Here is an 18,109-nt window from a genome sequence, read left to right as displayed (position 1 = left end):
ATTTTATCCTAGAGCCGATAGGGAGCTATCCAAAGATACTTGAATGAGGAAATTTGTATGATAAGGTCTCTGTTTTATAATAATCTCATTTGTAGCTGTATGTACCATGGAAAATTAGCCAGAAATGTCTTCCTTTCCTCACTCCCTCTCCCTCTTCCTCCCTACATCCCTCCTATTGCTCCCTCCCTCTTTTTATCTCTTCTGCCTTCCCTTCTTCCTTCCACCCTTCAACACAAGGCTTTAGAACTCCATTGCCATCACACCCTTTTCTCTAGACCTACCTCCCCCATTTGTATGATTATACTAAATGTTCATGCTACTGAGCATGTATCACATGATACCCATAATAAATGGTGATGGTAGAACTCACCAGACTCAGAATATCTCAGGGACTTTCATCTCATGCTTTTACCACCACCACCACTATCACCACCACCACCATCATTAATCCCCATAACTAAGTCAAACGATTGTTACTGAGTATTATAATTCCAATTTATAGCTCTGGATTAAAGAGAATCTTCTAGGAGACAAAACCAGCAGACTTGAATTCGAGGAAATTAATCTTTATGATTATACCACAACTCTCTGGGCTTCAACCTTAATCCATGAACATAGCCTAGTAGGTAGACATTTATAATTACTGATATTTATTTAATACGTTAACATTTGCAAAACCCTCTTTAAACTTTATCTCACCCAAGTCTTACAATAAATTTATGAAGTTGGTACTGTAGATATTATTATTATTGCCTTCTTTTGACAGATGAAGAGCCTTAGAATCAGAGATTAACTGACTTGGTCATGGCCACACAGCTCTTAAGTGTCAGAGACATGATCTGATCCTTGGTCTTTCCTAACTTGAAATCCAGTGATCTTCTCATGAATAACACTGCCTCTGACTTCATAAACTCTCAACTTCAAGCCTATTTGCCATTGTGTATCATATGACTCATAGATAATCTAGAATTATACACCATAAGAAACAGAAGTGACCCTGGATGTCCTAGGAGCATATAGTCACTTGAATTGTCACCCCAGGCCTACTGTCTCATTTTACAGATGGAGAAACTGAGGCTCAGAAAATAGAAAAGAGTTACTGAGGGTCATACAGTTAGTAATTATTATAATAATTAATTATCAATTGTGTGTGATCCCTTGGAAAGATGCTCTCTTAAAAAGTGGATTAAACAGAATGAGTGGTAATGGTTACAATGTGGCTGGCATCACTGAAAGAATGACCCACATTGTTGATATCACAGATCAACTGAATTGTTAGGGTAGTGACAGAGGCAACAGGAAATAATGAAAACAACCTTGGACTTGGGTTCCAAAGACTTATGCTTGAGTCCTAGCTCTGATGATTCCTTCTGCATGTAGAATTGCAGGGAATTTACCTTTTTTTCTGTAAAAAGTCAATAGCAATAAAAAGGTTAATAATACTTTTACTGTCTGCCTCACCATCTGTTGCAAGGGAAGTCTTTTGCCAATCTTAAAATGCTAGACAAATATAATTTACCAATATTGAACAGAAATGTAGGATTCAAAATCAGATCCTCTGATTCCAGATCCAATGTTCTCTCCAATGCACAAATAACTGCTTCAATTAGTTGGAGGTGGGGTAAAGATGAGAGAGAGATAGACAGATAGACACAGAGACAGACACAGATATGGGGAGAGACAGAGACAGAGAGACAGACAGAGTGAGACTGAGAGATAGAGACAGAGAGAAAGAGAGAGAGAGAGAGAGAGAGAGAGGAGGGAGAGAGGAAAAAGGAAGGAAGAAGGGTAAAGGAGAAAGAGAACAAAGAGAGAAAAAAGAAAAAAGAAGGGAGTGAAGGAAAGATGGGGAAGAGAGAAAGGAGGAAGGAGAAAGAGAGAAAGAGAGAAAAAGAGGGAAGGAGAGAGAGAGTAAAACAGAGAGAGAGAGAGAAAGAGAGAGAGAGAGAGAGAGAGAGAGAGAGATCTAAGACTCTGAGATGCAAGACAGGTATATGTTTTGAAAGAGGGAATTTTCTCATTGAGAATTCCCTATTTCAAGAAAATCAAAGGACCTGTGTAAGCCAAGAAAAGCAACCAGCTATATAGTTAAGACACTGCCTTCCAGATTATAATAACTGACCTCCATAGAGTCCTCTATGATTTAGAATGCACACTACACATATTATTGCCTTGGTTCTTTAAAACAGCAGCACTGTGAATTAGATGCTGCAGGCATTCTTTTTCTCTTTTAATAGCTGAGTAAATTCAAATTTGCGAAGAGATTCACAGATTTACCCACAGTCCCTCAGTCAGCCTGGATCAGAGGCAGAATTGGAATGCTAACTTTACTCAGTTCCATCACTGTTCACTGCTCCACACTGTCTGTCTCAGGTGGTTAGTACTGTCTTAATCTTGAAGGAATGAAAGAAACTCTAGACATTTTGGTCAGTGTGATAGGTTAGGGGAAGGTAGGTGGGAGAAAAGATGTTTAGGGTTAGTGTTCTTTGGGGAGCATGCTGCCAAGGAGAAAAATCACCTGCCCTATCGTAGACAAAATTGGCTCTGCTGAGAAGGAATATGTATATAGCTTCAAAAATTTGATAAAAATAAAATGTGTCTTTTCTTAACAATCTACTGTTTAACCCAAGCTTCATTAACTATAACATAATCCTTCAATTTAAGAAATCATTTCGATGATTATTGCTAATGAGTACAAAGATATTTATGTGAAAAGTACCTGTGTGTGTGCCTCTACCCCTCCCCCTTACCCCACAACTAGAATTCAAGAAGTCTAGAACATACTTTAATTAGAATATCCTTCAAGAAGAAATCTCATGAATAATAATGTTGCTCCTCTGCTGTTCATTAAGTAAATACAGTTTTGACTGATATTCTCACATTTTTTCCTTTCAGGTTCTGATATAGTTTTTCATAAATATTATTTGTTTAAAAAAACACAACTAAGTGACTTGTTTACTTTGGATTATCACAAACATCACTTTCAACCTAATATTCCTTCCTTGATGAATAAAATATTTTATTCTCTGTAAATAAATGAGTTAATCTTATTTAAAAAAAAAAAAAGTCTGGCTGCCCTAGAACAGCAGAAGTGGAAACAACCAGAAGAACTATATCCTTGGAGGATTTAAGACAACTGAGTTGTGGTTGTTTAGTTATTTTTAGTCATGTCTGATTCTTCATGATCCCATTTGGGGTTTTCTTAGAGAATATACTGGAGTGGTTTGAGGAAACTGAGGCAAACAGGATTAAGTGACTTGCCCAGAGTCACAAAGCTGGAAAGTATTGAAGACCAGATTTGAACTCAGATCTTCCTGACTTCCATTTGAGCACTTATCTATTGCACCAACTAATTGCTCCCAAGACAACTGAAAGTCTCTATTCAAAGCAGGGATCCCCACCTCTCATTTTAAATACTTTCAGATTGTTTATACTTATTTTGAAAAATATCAAAAACTGCACTTCTCCCCCCCCATTTAAATTTTTTTATTTTATCCCCTTAACTTTTTCAGGATGCTGGGATATATTTGAAATAAAATTAATTTACCCCAGTTTCTGCTCATAGTACATATATGCCATGAAGCATTTTATTTTATTTTTTGAGTAGGGGGGTATGAGATTGGAGGTGGCAGCAAAGGAAGATGGAGAAAATAGTGAAATTGAAGTTACAAAATAAGAAACAAAAAGAAACTCCATTTTTTTCCACAAGAGGATTAGAGACAGTGATCAACTGGTAATATTGATCCCTATTTGTAGGTGTAAATCCTATGCAAGTGGGTGGTCTGAGAACCAGTTGCCCTTCATGGGAATTGGTCAGGGGTTCTTTCTTCAATGTATGCTTTTGATTTTAGCTCTCATAAAAGATAATTTTTAGAACCTTAACTTGGAGGTGGAGGAAAAGGATTTAAAATTTACTACTTACCACTAAAATCTTTGATTTCAAAAGAAAGGGAATATATAGGCTTTAAAAAAAAAAGAAGAAGAAAAAGAAAACAGCAAACTTCCTGAGATGAATCAAGGTCAAATTTATTTAAATTATTTTAAAAGTTAAATAGATTTTAGGGATGAGGAACCTTTTTTTTCAATTAGGTACTTACTGATAATGCACAGAAAACATGTTTTCTAGGTACTCCCTCCATCCTCCCATGTATTCAATTTTCCCCTAGTTCTTTGTTCACAAAATTCAGAAATTTTAAATATTAGGAAATATATGTTTGAAATATGGATACACACAAAAATAAAAGCATACATACACTTATATATAGATATAGATATAACTTACCCTTCATATGTGTCTATATATATATGTATATATATATATGATGGTCCAGACTCATAATTTCATTATTATAGGAAACTCCAACTTTAGAAACTCCCTCTACTTATCCAGATTAACAACTAGTCCATGATTTGTAACCTTAGAGGTTCCCTTGTGCGCCGAGAGAGAGGTTAAGTGATTTGCTTGCAGTCATACAAATAGAAGGTGTCAGAGATAGCATTTGGACAGTTCTTGATTCCACTAGAACTTGAGTTCCCAGAGTATAAGACCTTTCCCCCTCCCCCCTTTCTTCTCTAGCACTTAGCATAGTGCCTGGAGCGTAATAGGCACTTGTTTGTCCTTCTTTCTGTAAGAGGACCAAGATTTTGGGAAGATGATGTCTTTAACTGCAAATGAATTAGATTTAAGTGAAGCACTCCTGTACAAAGTCACAAGCCTCACTCTCTCCTCCAGAGCTACCTGGGTTCAGCAGGAAGATGTAGACCAGGTAGGCTGGAAATGACCCTAGATGCAGTCAAAGACCTGGACGTTTTTAAGCTATGGTCTTCCCCAGGTCTTAATTAGTCTGAGACAACATCCATTCAGTGATTAAGGCTAGGTAAGAAATGAGACAAAGAATGCCCTCTTTTGCCCAATTAAAAAAAAAAAAATGGCAATCTGAAAGGGAAAAATCCTTAGGGTCTCTGGCCAAAATAGAAACAATTGCTATTTACACTCACTCCCAGCCTTCAGAACCCAAACAATGACCAAATGAACTATTGCTGGCTAGTCTATGAGAGTCAGAGTGATTTCAGTTAAAGGCATGGTCCTTAAAAAAGAAATCCAACCTGTAATCTGCAAGGTATTTTGCTAGGTTTCAGCAATCAAAATTTATATTTCTTTGGGTAGAGTACTCATAGGTAAGAGTATGAATCCCTATGTGGACCTAGCTGGCTCTGGAGGAGAGAGTGGGGCTGGTGACTTTGAACAGCCCTACCTCATTTAAATGCAATTTACTTGCAAGTCAGGATGTTGTGGTCTAGGGGGTCTGGCAACCTTGAAATTCAAGGGCAAAATAAATGGGCTGCCTTAAAAGAATCTGACTCAAACCTTCTTTCAGTCACAGAAAAGGTTTATTAAAATGCTGGTTGGAGTGGGTGAGGTTTTAAGAATCCACCCTATTCACAAGATTTTAGGAATCTGAGCAATTTAATGGGAGGTGAGATGGACCTTTTGAACAGAAAGACTATGGGAAGATCTGGGTGTGATATAGTAGTGGCTAATAAACTGGGGTGATCTGGAGGTAACAGATAATGAAGGCTGGACTGGGTCAGGGGTAACAGAAAATGAAGTGTTGGGCATAGGACCATGATGAAAGGATTGTTGAAAGGATTACTAGGATGATCTGGGTGCCTCAGGCAAACACCAGACACTTGGTTCCAGGGCTTTGGCTCCTTTTAAAGGCCCCATCCCCATCAAGGACATCACCTTCCATTGATCCTCCTCAAGAATGAAGGACAAACAACATTCTGTGAGTAGTAGTAGCTGCCCCACTGGGGCACCCAATTGGCCAATTCCAGTTGAACAATGCTGCTCCTTCCTTCCTTCCTTCCTTCCTTCCTTCCTTCCTTCCTTCCTTCCTTCCTTCCTTCCTTCCTTCCTTCCTTCCTTCCCTCTGCTCTCTCCTCTCTCTACCTTCTTTGTCTCCTCTCTCTCCTCTTTCTCTGGCCACATAGGGAAATATACCCTTACAATTGGCATGTAAATGCTAGTCAACTCCTCTCCTCTCCTCTCCTCTCCTCTCCTCTCCTCTCCTCTCCTCTCCTTTCTCTTCTCTTCTCTTCTCTTCTCTTCTCTTCTCTTCTCTTCTCTTCTCTTTCTCTCTCTGTTCCTCCCTTGTTGTGTATCTCTCTCTTTCTTTCTCTCTGCCCTCCCCTCCCCTGTCACATCTATTTTTTGGGATGGTCTTCAACTTTGCAATATAACTGATGCTTTCAGCAAGTTGGTGTCATTTTTAAAAAGTGTTATCCCTTCCTTAGATGGTCTCTTGGGAGTTATATAGTATCTTATAATTTAATAGTTTGAAAAATCAAAGACTCGTATATGCTGATCTGAAAGGGATCCAATAGGTCACTGAGTTCAACACCCTAATTTTAAAAATGACCAGAGACTAAAATGCTGTCCCTCTTTATTTATCTCCAGTCTTAAATCATCAATTTCCTCTCAAACTATTGAATTGCATTTCCCATAGATACATCACATTCAACATATTCAAAACAGAATTTATGATCGTCCCTTCTTTCATCAAACCTTGCCTTCCTCAGGGAATACCAACCTATTAGTTATGCAGGGCCACATTCTCAGTGTCATCCTTGACTCTTCATTCATACTCATCATACATATCCAATCTCATTCTTTTCCACCTTCAGAGCATCTCTCAGAATATACATTTCCTTCTCTCTATTTATAAAGCAGCTGCACTGGAGGAGATCTTGGTCACCTCTTACCAGGAATACTATAATCTCATTCTGATTATTCTTTCTGCCTCAAGTTTTTCTCCCACTCCAATTCATGCTTCATTCAGCTGCCAAAGTTGTTTTTCTAAAGTGTAGATATGACCAGACCACCCCTCTTCCCATTCAATAAACCCCACTGGTTTTCTATTACTTTCACAATGAAAGAGAAATTCTTTCATTTAGCTTTTTCAAACTTTCACAACCTAGTCCTCTAAAGCATTTCTTTATATTCCCAGGGCTTAGCATGGTACCTGACATATTATAAGCAATTAAAGGTTCCTTAACTAACTCACTGCTCGGGGTCACATAGTAACTGGGGTAGGATTTGAACCATGGTCTTTCTGATTCCCGTTTCAGTGTTTTATTCATTGCATCATGCTGTTAATTAAATAGCTAAAGTGTGATTGAATCCTTCTATTGTCTATTGTCATTATATTTGATTCTTGTGGCAAAAGCCTCCCTAATCTGGACCAGTTGAGAGGGTCAGTTTGAATTAGGAAATGTATGAATTACCATGCATTTTTAAGAAATTACTATTTGAGTATTTTCAATCATGAGAGATGTCCTAAATCAAATTAGTTTGACAAAACTTTTCTAAGGTAACATATTAGTAGATCTATTTATTCATTAGAGCCACTATATGATAGAAAAATCACTAGATTTAGAGACATGAAATCTGAGGTCAAATACCGCCTGTGTCAGTTTCTGGCTGCGTGACCTTGACCAAGTCACTCTCTTTCTTTCTCTCTGGCCTCCAGTTTCCTTACCTTCAATATAGAAAAAGTTGCATTTCTAGATTCCAAAAATCCTAGGATAAATATAAGGGAATTAGCAAGTGTCAAAATAGTGATTTGAATGATATTATGGAGGTCTTTCTGCCACTTACCTCCCTGCCTGACAAAAAAAAAACAAAAACAAAAACCTCCTCTTTACCCCTTTTCTTTACCTGAAATTCCACTTAGAATTTCATTTCATTTGGTCTGTGGCTTTTTTTCAGCAATTAAAATGTAAATATCACACAGGAAGAATAATGTGACAAACCTTATAATTCATTTGTAGATAATGTGAATGAGTTTTATTATGATCTTAAATCCAAAGTGTTTTCTTTTTTAGAATAAGGATAACTGACATGTAAAGAGCAACTTTTTAAAATATTTGCACATCATTTATAAATGTTTTTTAGTTGATGCTAAAAACAAAACAAACTTAATAAGACTGTGAGTTAGAAACTACAGATATCCTTAGGCTCATTTGACAGATAAGAAGATTGAATCTAAGGAGGTCAAAGCTCTGGACCATGATCTGACAGCTAAAAGATGTTGAAGGAAGAATTTAAAAATGAGACTCTCGACTCCAATTTCAATGCTCTTTCCAATGTCTGGAGAAATCATGAGGTTATGGTGTACCTTTATGGAGTTTGGAAGCAGGAGATATTACGAGAGGGAAGAAAACAAAGGAGGGTGAAGATGACTTACCTCTTTAATAGATTTCAGCAGTATATGGGTTTAGAACTGGGTGGGATCTTATGAATTATAGAAAAGAAAACTAAAGCTTAATGACATTAAGAGATTTGTGCATGGCACATTAGTAGCAATGGTTGAAGCTAGCATTTAAACTAAAGTCCCTTAATTTCAGGTCCCCTGACTACAAGTTCACTCTTCTTGATCTAGAACACTTTCTCCAATAACTTTCCTATACCAGAGAGGACAGAGATTCAATAGACTGTTGGTGGGCAGCATTCTTTTATTACACAAATAAATACAGCACTAAAGCACCTTGCTAATATCTTATTCTCATGGATGTATTCCTCTACAATATCATCTGTTTTCCTTATTTATTTGTTGTCTTTATTGTCAGTGAAATGTTATGACCACTGAATATCAGAAACATATCTAATTGATAATATCTATGTTAACATTGTACCATTTTGATCTTTTGAAGATCATTTTATCAATTTTTAATTCAAAAGTCTTCAGAAATTGTAACAAGTACCAAGGACATTTGAAAAGAAAAACATAAGAGATCCATATGACTGAAGAGTCACTGTTTTAACATCTCTCTAATAAAAAACTAACAATGAAACTGAGGAAAATGGACTGATTTTTTTCTCTAATATGGTCTGAAAGTATGAGAGACTGCTATAAAATAGTAAAATAAATAAATAAAGTGGCAAGAAAATGCCTCTGGTGAAAAAGAAATCAATTTCATTCTCCAACCTGTAACATCTTCTAAATATTGTCTTTTGTAATAAAAGTCCCTCATGAGAAGTCATAAAATGCCCAAACAGCAGGAGCGTGACCTTTCTTTTTCCTTCTTTTTTTTATGATAGATGTGATTGGAAATCATTTTCTTTTTTTTTTTTAAGACAGACCTAATTTTCCTAATTCAGAGGTCATGATATTTAATTTAGGGCTTTGGAATGTAAAACACACGACTTTCCCAAGCTATAGAAAAGAGAGTATTCACTTTGGAGAAAATACACATCATTTTCTCATTTCCTTAATCTGATGCTGTAGGTGGTCAAGTCCAATTGCTCAGTTTGGCCTTGGGAGTTTTGTTTAGTTTAGAGTCAAAGAAAAAAAGACAGAGGATTGGTAAATTGTGGGGGAAAATTAACTTTAAATGGTCAGTTTATATAATCTCATCATTTCCAAGAGTTAGGTAGGATAGCTGCATTGTTCTTTGAAAAAGACTGATAGCAACCACGGATTTTCATAAGGCAGAGAGAAGCAGTGAAACAAGGTACTGAAAACCATTAACATGTAATTTGGGAATAGAAAATTCTCAAGCAAATATGTTAATGCAGCTGGTGGCAAATCGGAATTTTTTCTGTTGGCATAGTTGGTTGTTTAGCTAGTTAAAATTCTGTAATGGTTGAAAATATCTCCTAGGTTTAAACTTACCCATCTATGGCAGATGGGATAACTGTCTAATCTGAAAGGGAAAGTAGAATAAAATTCATGGAGGGGGTAGGGGAGAGAAAGAAATAAAAGACAGCTTTTTGATATTCTAAACTTATCTTATCCAGTTAATACAGACATTTTGTCCATGAAGGTAACATTACTTCAAATGGGAGTTTTTAACCTGGTTTATCCAATTTGGCTCAACTCAGTTCATAATAGACTGCTGAACAAGGAGTCAGAAGTACCAGTCTGTTGCATTGGTAGGACGTTTTAGGATTCTGCTCATAATTGAAATGATAGACCCAATTCAGATGAGAATTAGAATCAGGAAGACATAGGTTCAAATCCTACCTCAGATACATGTTGGCTACGTGACTAGACAAATCATCTGTTTTTTCTGTGCCTCCCCTTCTTCATCTGTAAAATGAGAGAGTTGGACTTGATAGCTTGTGTCTCAGTTCCCTTCTACCTGCAAACCTATGGCACTGTGCATCACTCTTAGTTTTCCTCAATTTGACTAATTTTGTATAGACTGATACTTCCTGGCATTATGAATTTGGAGTAGATAGTAATACAAATAAATCACTAATCAAAGAGAAATTACTTGAGACAAATAAGCAAAGGAACATGGTTTACCTTTAGGAGAAAAAAAAATTTTTTTTTCCTTTTTTCTTTCCTTTTTCTTTCTTTTTTTTCTTCTTCTTGATCTCAACTTGACATCTCTATGATGTGAAAACACTAGTCAAATTTGTGTGACAGGGCATTTTATGAAGGAAAATATAAAGGGAGTAGATTTCATGTGTCTCAACCTCTGTCTTTCTATGTCTAATCAGTTCTATAAAACTTTCTGTGTGTTTGGTTTCAAGCAACATTAAATATGTTTCTGGAAAGAAACCTCAGTTAGGTGATTTCATTTTTATTTCATTTACTTTCATTATAATCTCCAGGCTTCTTCATTTTAACTATTCTCCTCCCCTTTTGATGCTTCAGTGAAGGAGATAAAAGGTCATGCTTGCCTTTCTAAAAGTTTTATTTTATTATTGAAAAGGGCACCTACCATCTGGTTTGGGGCAATACTGGGCAGATAATGCCAATATCAGTTCATTTTCTAAAGAGAGACCCACTTTCTGAATTGGGAATTCAATTTAACCAATATCTCTACATATTTACTATGTGTAGAGCACTGTGCAAAAATCTGGAGAAGATACCAGGATAAAAATCCATGGTTTTATTTTGTTTTGTTAACAACCAGAAACTCTCTGGATGTTGTATTGAAAAAGATTTAAATGAAATGATCTCTGCATTCCCATCTCAGTGTAAGATTTTGCAATGTTATGTGGTTGTTATGTTTCCAAGTCACTCTCAGAAGCATTCTCTTACCTCACTGTGGGTGTTCACATGATACTTTGGTGGGCACCTGTGAAAAGCAGAAGATAGGTCTTTGACACTTTGTATCATTAAACATACCAAAAACAGAGGAGCCTGTTATCACAGATTTTTAGATCTGCATTCATAAAAGGAAAGGCAACTTTTGAAGGGTTAACAATCACTTTAATCAAGCACGTGTATCATTCCTTTAACCAAGCACGTATATCATGCACCTAGTTCAAGGGAGTCAGTACTCTGAACTTCAAAGAAAATATAGAGAAATCAAGAGTCAACAGACATGGCTTCCTCTGCTTGACTATCAACAGACAGGTCCAACTGTTTGACCATAGTTACCAGAGAGGGAAGCACTGACATCTGGGTTTATCAAGTTGGGTGGGGGAGGTTCCTTAGCAGCTTCCCAGAGTCCTTGTCTGGCCAAACAAACACTTCTAGTCAGTAAGTCCCAAAGTAAAACCACGCCTCACAATCTTTAAACACTTTTTAGAGCCAAAGGGCATAAACCTCTGAGGCAGTGCCTCAATTTAAAAAAAAAAAAAAAGGTACTTGGGACCCTCCCACAAAACAACTTCCCTAATCAATCTTCCCACAATGGGCAGTCCCATTCATGGGTGGGGAAGATCTTCTTTAATCACATTATTCAATCAGAGGCACTTTTATTTAAACAAAAACAGTAAAAGATTCTACTTTGCTTGGCCTTACACACTTTTCTATCTTTTATCCTTTGGGTGGGCTGAAAACCCATGTGTGGCAGGAACAATAAGATATTCCTTGACATGAGTTAATTCTCTGTTCTAGAAAAGCTCACCCTGTATCGTCAAAGTATTTGGGAGAACTCAAGCAGCATCTCCCATTAATTGAGTCTTCAGTGATCATTCAACTAAACATCTATTATATGAAGGAGAACCTAAGAAATATTGGATTATATATCTCAGTTCTCTCAAAGACCTGCTCAATATAATTCAGTTAAACTCAAAGTTTTGGGAAGTACAACTTGGTAGTCAGTAAGGACCATAGTATGCAGTATGTAATCTACTTATGATTGCATTTTCATATTGATCAAATTAACTCATGAAGTGATTAATAATAATACTACCAAACTAGAAATCTGGCTTCAGACACTTGGCTGTGTGACCCTGGGCAAGTCACTTCATCCTATTTGTCTCAGTTTTCTCACCTATAAAATGAGCTGAAGAAGGAAATGGTGAAGCACTATATTATCATTTCTAAGAAAATCCTAAATGGGGTCACAAAGAGTAGGACATGACTAAAAAACAAACAAACAAAAAAAATGAACTCACTGATGAGGACCATACCCTCCAAGTTGCAGATCAAAACAGTCAAGTCTTCCAACTCAGTGCAATCCTAGTCAACAGAACAACAAAGTCGCACATGTTCTACTACTCACAATCTTAAGAGAGTTGCATTGGATACTTGTCCAATGTCACAAGAAGCAGTATGCGTCAGTGGGGAGACTTGAACCTAGAGTTCCTTGATTGTAAGATCAGCTTACTAGCTATTATACCATGCTTTCTGCCAAACTCTCACTTCAAACAAACATCTCCATCAAAAAGAGAAAGCAACAATAAAAACAAAAGTGAAATTTAAATAAAATAAAAAGTATTAAACACCTACCTTGTACAAGGCACTGGAAATAAAAATAAAGGAGGAGAGCTAACATTTAAGATGTACATATTGCTTTATACCCATTATTATATTCAAGGATGTTCTGTAGCCAACCACTATCATAATTTTTAAATTTTCTGTGTTAGAATTTAAAATTTTCTGTTAGATTAAAAAAAAAAAAAGGAGAGTGAGGGGAGCAGCTAGGTGGTGGAGTAGATAGAGCACTGGCCCTGGTATAGGGACCTGAGTTCAAATCTGAAATCAGATTATTGCTAGCTGTGTAACTCTAGGCAAGTCATTTAAATCTGACTGCCTAAGAAAAGTAAAATCAAATCAAATCAGCAATCTGCAAGTGCTACTGTCTAAAGTTGGTTTATTCCTTTATTGATCATCTGAAGAATGTAATAGAGAAAATATTCATAATGCAGATCAAACTTTTCCCCAGGAGAACCTATTGTTAAATATTTAAAAATACCTCCCATTTATATCATGTGACCTTTAAAACACTCTTGTGCGGTAGGGCTGTCCTAGCATTTTAGAAGAGACAACTGAGGCTCAGAAAGATTAAGTTAGTTGACTAACTTAGATAGTCAGATAGTTAATAGGTGTATAAAAGCAAATTTGAAACTAATTCTTTTGGGTCCAAATCTATCTCTCTAGTCACTGCTTATTGCTACCTCACATGAAGATTCTTTGATTTACTAGCTTAAATACAACCCAACCCGGCCCAACAAGATTTCAAGTGTCTTCCATTGATCCCCTGATTCCTGCACTACATTAGGTCTGTTCTGCATTAGACTATGTAAATTCAGTTTTCCTAGAAAGGTGTCAAATACATCTCACCTGTTAAATCCCTATCCTTTCTACCTGACTAGCAAAGTTAGGTTAAAACTATTTGGTTTCCATTTCTTTCAAAAGATGGTGAATAATTCATTTTGGCATTGAACACAAATACAATCATCAGGTAATGGTTGCCTTTGTTAATGAATGGCTTTCTTGGACCCCACACTGCCTGAACCAAACAAATGACCTCATAGGTCCACAAGCTCATTATTGACCTGATTTAGATTCAACCCCAGGCACTGAGATCATTAAAGTATCTATCTCTCTTTTCAGCATGAGGACAAACATATACCTTTTTAAAGTCTCTTTTTCTGTACTTGAAATTTTCTTCTTCACCTATAGTCTTTGAGCACCCACGTTAACTTAAGTCTTTCTCTCTCACCCGTGACCCCACATCTGAGGTTCACTAGTCGACATGTACACAGCTGGGGACCTGCCCTTTTTATTGTCTCACCAAGCCCACCACAGAGGGTCACAACCTTGTCAGGAATTTTCTCCTTTCAAGTCTTAAGCACCCAAAAGCCCAACTTCAGTTTAATAAGGAAATGGAGAGCTGAGCTAGGATTTTTTCGGAGAGCCTTGAGGGGCTCATTTAATATACTTTATATATCTGGCTCACACATATGTTAAGTGAATAAGTTTATTGGAAAGTACCAAAGAAAAAAGAAAGACCCACAAACCAAACCAAGCCAAATCTTTGACTTTTCTTGTAGCATATGTGAAGGCTAGTGTCTATAAAGTGATGTTAGAGATGTCATCTTTCATGTGTAATGAGCAATTCTTTCTTTAATAAAATAAATATTTTATTGATGCTTTTTAGATGGCAGTCACTTCCCAATGCTCCTCTTCTCTCCTATCTACCCACAGTATACCCCCTTACATACACACACACACACACACACACACACACACAAAGCAGTGTCAAAATATTGATCATGGTGATAACAAATGCTTCATTTTATACCTGTTGTGCATGACCTCTCTCATAAGAGGAGAAAGGCTTGCTTTTCTACTAGTCTTATGATGCCAAGATTGGTGTACAATGAATAGACATCTCATGTCTTTTAGTTTTGTTTTTCCTCTATATTACTGAAGTCATTTTGTAAATTATTTTCTTGCCTCTGTTTGAGAAGCATGTTATGCTTGAAAAACATAGTTTTCAGAATTTTAATGGTAAAAAGAATTACTCAAACAGTAAAAATTCAGTAAGTACCTACTATGTTCTGGCCGCTGTTATATGTGCTGGCAAAATGAAAAAGTAGGAATTGCTTTGAAAATTTTCAAATAATTTAATTTAATTTACCTTAAGAGCCAAGGAAGAATAGAAAGATTTTGTTATTTGTGGTTTGTGATAGTTAATGACATAATGCAAAATTAATTCCCATATTATACTTAACCACATACATCAAATATTATTAATCTGCAGATAACAAAAGTCAGAATGAAGTTATCATTTACTTCTGTTTACTGATTTAAAAAAAAAAATCTGTGTTTTTAGGAAGAGGTAGAAAAAAACATTTTGTATTGAAGTCAAAGAACTGAGAAAACAAGTGTAAAATAGAATCCCATATGAATTCTTCCTCCCTTTTCTTTAATTCCAGTGCTGAAATTTACAATGGAAGAGGAGATTGCTTTTGACAAGTTGGACATAATCAGTTACCTGAGGGGAAAAATCAACTCTTTAAGTACTAAAATTGAAAAAATAAGCTATGAAATAATAGGATATAGTGATTAAACAATTTGTTGTAAAATTAATTGATAATTTGGAGATTTTCTTACCACAGAAATACCAAATTATGCCTACCTTATCCAAATTGCTTTTTTGGTACAGCTTAAACTTGCTTTATACAAGGGTTTGTCTTCAAAGCAAATATATGTATATAGAATTCTTTCTTTTTTACGAAGATTGATTCTGTGATAAATTCTGAGATGATTCCTCTTTTTCTCAAAAAAAAAAATCACCTCCAAGAAAATATTATGAAGTACAAAATGGATAATTTGATTACATTAAATTGAAAAGATTTTGCACTAACAAACTCAATGCAACCAAGATTAGGAGGGAAGCAGAGAACTGGGAAAGAATTTTTGCAACTAGTGTCTGTGATAAAGGCCTCATTTCTAAAGTATATAGAGAACTGAGTCAAATATACAAGAATACAAGTCATTCCCCAATTGATAAATGGTCAAAGGATATGAACAGGCAGTTTTCAGAGAAAGAAATTAGAGCTATCTATAGTCATATGAAAAAATGTTCTAAATCACTATTGATTAGAGAGATACAAATCAAGACAACTCTGAGATACCACGTCACACCTATCAGACTGGCTAACATGACAACATGGAACACTAATTCATTATCGATGGAACTGTGAACAGATCCAACCATTCTGGAGAGCAATTTGGAACTATGCCCAAAGGGCTACAAAAATGTGCATCCCCTTTGATCCAGCAATACCACTTCTAGGAGTGTATCCCCAAGAGATCATAAAAATGAGAAAAAGTCCCACATTTACAAAAATATTCATGGCAGCTCTCTTTGTGGTGGCCAAAAACTGGAAATCAAGGGGGTACTCATCAACTGGGGAGTGGTTGCATAAATTGTGGTATATGAATGTAATGGAATGCTATTGTGCTATAAGAAATGAAGAACAGGAAGACTTCAGAGAGGCCTGGAAAGACTTATATGAACTGATGTTGAATGAAAAGAGCAGAACCAGGAGAACTTTGTTCATAGTAACAACCACAGTGTGCAAGGAATTTTTCTGGTAGACTTGGAATTTCATTGCAATGCAAGGACATAAAAAATCCCCAATGGACTCGAAGTAAAATGCCTTCCACATCTAGAGAAAGAACTATGGAATTTGATCGCAGAATGAAGCAGACCCATTTTCTTCTGTATTATGTTTTGTTTTATGATTTCTCTCATTCATTTTAATTCTTCTATGCAACATGACTAAGGTGAAAATGTATTTAATAGGAATGTATATGTAGAACCTATATAAAATTGTATGCCATCTCAGGGAAGAAGTAGGGAGGTAGGGGGGAAGGAGGAGGAGGGAGGGGAAAAAATCTAAGATATATGGAAGTGATTGTAGAACACTGAAAAAAAATAAAATAATTTTTAAAAAATCACTGACAACAGAGATCATAGTTGAGTTTAAATTTATGCAAATTAAAAATTTGTATTTGTTTTTTGTCAGTATTATACATGCCAGTAGTTTTCCACATGATCCCTCTAACATCTTCAATCAGTAAACACTTGGTAAGCACTTACTAAGTGCCAGGTATGGTGAAAGTCACTGAAGATACAAAGATAAAAAGGAAACAATTATTTCCCCTCATAAAACTTACCATCTAAAGAGTCATGTACAGATAGAAGAACATACAAAATACATCAATAAGAATTTTGGTGCAGTGGATAGAGTGCCAGACTTACAGTCAGGAACACTTATCTCCTGAGTTCAAACTTGCCCTCACACACTTACTAGTTGTGTGACCTTCGGCAAGTCACATAACCTTAGTGCCATCACCATCACCTCTCCCAAAGCCAGAAGTAAGAAGGATCTGTCTTCTCCTAAGTTCTTTACAACTGCATCCCTCATAGGGACACAGAGAATCTAGTGACCATTCTCCACCATTGAGGAGAGTCTTAAGCAAATGCTTGGGCTTGAACCTTAAGATACATACACACACACAGAGACACACACACACGTCTGTGTATATATATACATATATATGTACATATATATGTATATATATATACATATATACACATACATATATATGTATGTGTGTATGTATGTATTATACATATATATTTACATACATACATATATATACATGTTGGGGAGATCATGCTCAGGATTATTTTTTATAAGCATAACATACATTTGGAAATCTCTGATTTAGAAGATAGAATTCTGAACTGAGAGTCAAGAAGACTTAGAAGTCTTGCCCTTAACATATGTTCTCTGTGTTGGTATAGACAAGTCACTTAATCTTTTAGCACTCCACAGTAATTCTTAAAACTAAGTTACAGATGAATCATTAGTCTGCACTGCTGAAGGGAATTCAATGAAGAAACATCAGGTCTAGACTCTGCCCTCACTACCCCTCCTCCATTTCCCCTAAACAAACAAAAAGCCTTAACCACTTGTTGGATCCTGAAGTTCCTCTCAATAAACTTGCATGAATATAATGATGGTGAATAAAACTTCTCAAGGACTTTCCTCTTATCTCAAGGATGTGTATGTCTTTAGATATCTCCTGTGTTCTTTAGGGTGTGAATTAAGAGGACTTCATCTACCATACTCAGTTTCTACATGCATGAAATTCATATAATAATGTGTAGCCCTTATCTCTTGAGGTCATTAGGAGGAAAATATTTTGTAAATCTTAAGTTAAAGTAGATATGTGGGTTAGTATTTATATTTCTATTGATTTTAGTCTTACTCTTAATTTTATTTCATTGTTCTTGTTTTAATTCAGTGGAATTCACATAGAAAGATAGGTCCCTAGTGTATCATTTTACATTCAGTGTCCTCTAGACTGTTACGCAGATGTATAAAATGACTGCC

This window comes from Notamacropus eugenii, chromosome 6, assembly GCF_028372415.1.
Source record: "Notamacropus eugenii isolate mMacEug1 chromosome 6, mMacEug1.pri_v2, whole genome shotgun sequence".
NCBI classification, from domain to species: Eukaryota; Metazoa; Chordata; class Mammalia; order Diprotodontia; family Macropodidae; genus Notamacropus; species Notamacropus eugenii.
Note: the sequence above shows the minus strand (reverse complement) of the source record.